Source organism: Papio anubis, chromosome X (assembly GCF_008728515.1).
Source record: "Papio anubis isolate 15944 chromosome X, Panubis1.0, whole genome shotgun sequence".
Lineage (NCBI taxonomy): Eukaryota > Metazoa > Chordata > Mammalia > Primates > Cercopithecidae > Papio > Papio anubis.
In genome coordinates, this window is record NC_044996.1 from 27275002 (window position 1) to 27279875 (window position 4874).

General features: G+C 31.7%; 1 long non-coding RNA gene across 1 annotated transcript; it reads right to left on the bottom strand.

The window, feature by feature from the left end:
- Positions 1 to 2530: 2530 nt before the first annotated feature.
- LOC103880878 lies at positions 2531 to 4588 on the bottom strand. Its single transcript, XR_642153.3, has 2 exons — positions 4481 to 4588; positions 2531 to 2697 (listed from the first exon to the last, which is right to left on the bottom strand). It is a non-coding gene; the product is annotated as an uncharacterized LOC103880878 (long non-coding RNA).
- Positions 4589 to 4874: the final 286 nt, after the last annotated feature.

Consider the following 4874-nt stretch of genomic DNA (forward strand, 5'->3'; position numbering starts at 1 on the left):
CACCCTGTGAGTTTTTATTTAATTTTCTTATTGGTATCTTTATATTGATTTATAATCTTCATATAATTAAATATATATTTTATTATTTTATGGTTAGTTATTTTTTCTGCCTTGTTTAAGAAATCTTTGTTTCTCAGAAGTTCATAGATACATTCTACAAGTTTTCTATAGAAGTTTCATTTTTTACCTTTAACATTAAAAATGCAATCACTCTGAAATTGATTTTTATATATGGTATCATTAAAATTCATTTTTCCAGATGGATATTCTATTGACCCAATGCAATTTATTATAAAGACAATTCATTCATCTCCCCTGTTCTTTAATGTTGTCTTTATAGAAATTCAGGTTGCTGTAAATCATAGGTCTGTTTCTGAATTCTATTCTGTTCAATTATTCAGTTTGTTTATCTTTGCACCGCTAACACACCGTTCTAATTATTATAATCTTACAATAGTTTTTAAAATTCAGTAGTGTATGTTTTCTAGCTTTGAGCTTCTTCATGTTCAACTTGGCTATTACTGGTCATTTTCCAGGATTTTAATTAGAATCATGTTCAATATTTAGATTCATTTGGGAACAATTAACAATTGTTCAATACTGAGTCTTTTACTCTGTCAACAAAATATATCCCTTTATTGTACCATCCTTTTTAAAATTTTGTTCAATATTGTTTTATAGCTTTTAGTGTAGTTGTAATCCACGTATTTTGTTCAACATATTCTTAGGTATTTTATTTTTAATGTTATTTCAAATGGTATAATTTCTAAAATTTTGTTTTTTAGTTATTTGTTGATTTTTATTCTAAATGCTTACTGAGAAAACCTGTTAAACTAGCTGATACATAATAAAAGTTTAAAAATTATTTTGGATTTTCTACATATACAAACATATCATCTACAAATGAAAAAATACATATAATTTTAAAATCTTTATGTTTTTATTTCCTTTTCTTACTTTATACATTAGTTAGGATTCCCTTGATAAGCTATAGTTACTGTTTTTCCATTCTTTGGAAGAGTTTATGTACAATTGGGTTTATTTATTCTTTGGAAGAGTGCACAGTGAAGCCATCTGAGCTTGGGGATTTCTATGTGGGAAAGTTTCAAGTAATAAATTTAATTTATTTAATGGATATGACTATTATATATTTTCTATAATTGGATTTATCTATTTTTGCTGTCTATTAACTTCTTTTTATTGAACATAAGAAAATGTAGTTTGGTCGTGATTTTTCCTTTTTTTCTTTCTTTCCGAAGCTAGTAACTGTTTATGCGTCAAAATAACTCTGATTGCAAAATCGAATAAGGACATTATGTTTCTGCAGATTGAAGACCACGCTTCCTCAAACCTGATGGAAAATCCTTAGTGAGATAATAGAAAATTGGATTCAGTGATATATGAAAAGGGTATTACATCACATCTCCAAAACAATGCAGTTCACCTTGACAAAATAAGAGGAAAATAAAATAACCATAAGAATATATGTTAAAAAACGGACATAAATATAACACAAATTCATTAAAAACAAACTTTTAGAAAATGAAGAATAAAGGGAAACTTCTTTATATAATAAAGAATTTCTAAAAAAAAAAGAAGTCTTTTCAGCAACCATTAAACTCAATGGTGAAACATGGAAAATGGTTTACTTCAGATAAGGAAAAAGAAAAGGAAACATGCTATTACAGTTTCTTTGCAATGTCATATAGGGAATCTTACTAATGCAAACTTGTTTTTATTAGAATGTAATGACAATTTTTGAGGTGTGTGTTCTTTTAAAATCTCTATGCAGCATATGCTGTTGGTGCCCTATCAACATTGCCTTCGTGGAAATCTTTCCCAGAAAGTTATACCCTTTTTCAAGCAGCCAACCAGTTTTTACTGATTGACTGACATGAAAAATAACAAAAAGCCGTTGACCTTTTTCCAAGGTGAGACCAAACCTATGGTACATTTAAGTTTCATTGCTACTCCTGGGACTAAGCTTTATAGTCTCAAGGCTTTAAGTCCAAAGGCTTGCTATGCTTTTTCCCCCAGTCCAAAGCCTCAATATTCTTCCTTTGCAGGCACCACTACACTAATCACTTTTACAAAAATCTCATCTCAACGTCTGTTTCTGGAGAATGCTGACTATGACACTATCTTTAAGTTTTCCGGGTTTTTTTTTTTTGTTTGTTTGTTTTTTGTTTGTTTTTTAATGACTGCTTTTTTTATAGAGGCTTTTTTTCAGATAACTGCTAATTTCTCAATGTCAGTTATTTATTTCCTCTTGAACTGATTATATTCCTCAAAGAAGGCTCTCCCTCTCTGTACTAAAGGGTAAAATCCTGGCTTCCAGTGTTCTAGAAGTGTAATGAAGGGAGATATCCAGGGATCTCATCATTGTGCATACATGTGTTTTGACCTGACATTTCCCTTCAACTAGATTCTTTTTGTAAATTTTAAATTTTGTGTATGTGCCTCTATGAATTATTGGAAAATATTAAACAAAATATTTATGATACGTTAATAACACTTTTCCCCACTAAAGGATAAAACATAAATTTTATTATGTGTCAGAGAAAGCAGTGACATAAAATCAAGCAACCAACTTCTAGTCCTGACATTGCTTCTACATATATGTGGGGTCTTCAGCAGATCATTAACATCTTTGGATCTTAGCTTTCTTTTCTGGAAAGTATGATTTTGGATGCGAAACTAGGGGAGAAAGAGTAAATAAAGAGGAAAGTTATACAGAAAACATAAGCATATTATTTTAATACCTGCTACAAAAGTATATCCATGCTTTATTCTATTTCTACAATAGTTTCTGTGAATGACTTGAAAACTATACCATCATGTGATTTCACTGTGAAATTCAAAAGTTGAACTCAAAGAACAGACATAATATGACATTTGAATACATAGTTTCCAGAAGTTATAACCACGTCACACTCAATAGAGTTGGGAAAAGAAAGACTCTCTAGTTATGGAAAATTTTATACTCAAGACAAAATTTTCTTTAATCATAGCTGAAGAAGAAACGTTAGATTTTGAGACTTTGGACAGTTTTCGAGGATAACTGGCACATCTAATGCTACTAGGGTCTCAATCATTGAAATTTTTGCATTGGAAATCTATTGGAGTATCTGGCCATTTACTAATTTTCTGGAAACATTATTTTAGAGTGGCAAGACTTTTGGCAGACTTTATTATGTGATCCCACAACAAACACAGTTGAACAAATGATGAATGGGTATCTGATGCAAGCTGGATTAATCCGAGACTCTTTTCCAGAAAATTTAATTGCAAATGAAAGAAACGATATCAATTTATCTCCTGATTGTTGTATACCAAATAAACACAATCATGTGAACTACAGAAGCAAAGAAAGTCATTCTGCAAAGAAAAAGAAAAATGAAGAAAACACACAGAACAGAGCACAAACAAACTAGAAAGAAAACACTGATAGTATTCTTGCATTACTTTCTGGTTTCCTTCTGTAGTTGGGTTCTTTGATAAATCCTGTTTATTTACAATAAATCACTTTCATCTTGCTTAAGGTAATTTAAGTTGGTTAACTGCAACCAAGAGAATGCTAACCTATATCAGATTCTAATGATTTCAGATTATTCTATTTGATCTTTAATTCTTAGAATTAGACTAGTTGGATATCATAGAAAACGTCAAGTCAAATCTGCTGCATCTTTTATCAAGTTTTAAAAAGATGAAATTCAATGCTGGTGGGGGTGAAATCATAGAGAGAGAATTTCTCAATGACTGCTTGTGGGATGACATTTTAGTAATTCAGAGTATATATATATATGCACATATATATACACACACATACATATATATACACACACATATATATAAATTATTGTGTATATATAGTAATTTATATCCAGTAATGTTGCTTCGAGAAATCTATCCTAAGAAAACTAATCCAAAATGTGAAAAAATCTTAAACGTACAGTCATGTCCCACAGAATGATATTTAGGCAAACAAGAGACCATGTATAGGACTGTGGTCACATGAGATTATAATACCATATTTTCACTGTACCTTTTCTATCTTTAGACATGTTTATATACAAGAATACTTACCAGTGTACAACAAACAATTACCTACAGTGTACCTGTTTGTAGCCTGTAGCAATAGGCTATACCATACAGTCTAGGTGTGTAGTAGGCTACACACTCTAGATTTGTGTAAGTAAAATCGATGATGTTCACACAACAATGACAATTTCCTAAAGATGCATTTCTCAGAATGTATTCTGTCTTTAAGTGATACATGAATATATTAGTACAAGCATTTTTTGTAGTGATAAAATTTGAAATGATCTATATGAGCAAAAACTATTTGAATTAATACAGGAAGAGGCAGAATAGAAACCTCCACCAATCATTGTCCCCCACAGGAACACTGAATTGAACAATTATCCACATAAGAAAGCACTTTCATAAGAACCAAAAATCAGGCGAGTGTGCACAGTACCTGGTTTTAACATCCTATTAAGAAAAACTGAAGACAGTAGGAAAGACAGTCTTGAATTGCCAACATCAACCCTCCCACATTCTCCCCACCCTGGCAATGGCCATGTGGCACAAAGAGAGAAACTGACTGCTTGGGGGAGGGAAGGTAAAGTGATGATGGAACATTTCATTAGAACTCAGTGCTGCCCTGTCACAGTGGAAAACATTCCAGGGTAGAATACAGCCAGCACCCATGGAGAGAACACTTATACCAGTCATAGCCAAAGAGGAATTACCATCCCAGAGGTCAGAACCTGAGTTCTGCTTAACCCCACGACAGTAGGCTAAAGTGCTATGGGATTCAAAATAAACTTAAAAGACAGTCTAGGACTCCAAGACTGCAATTCCTGGGCAAG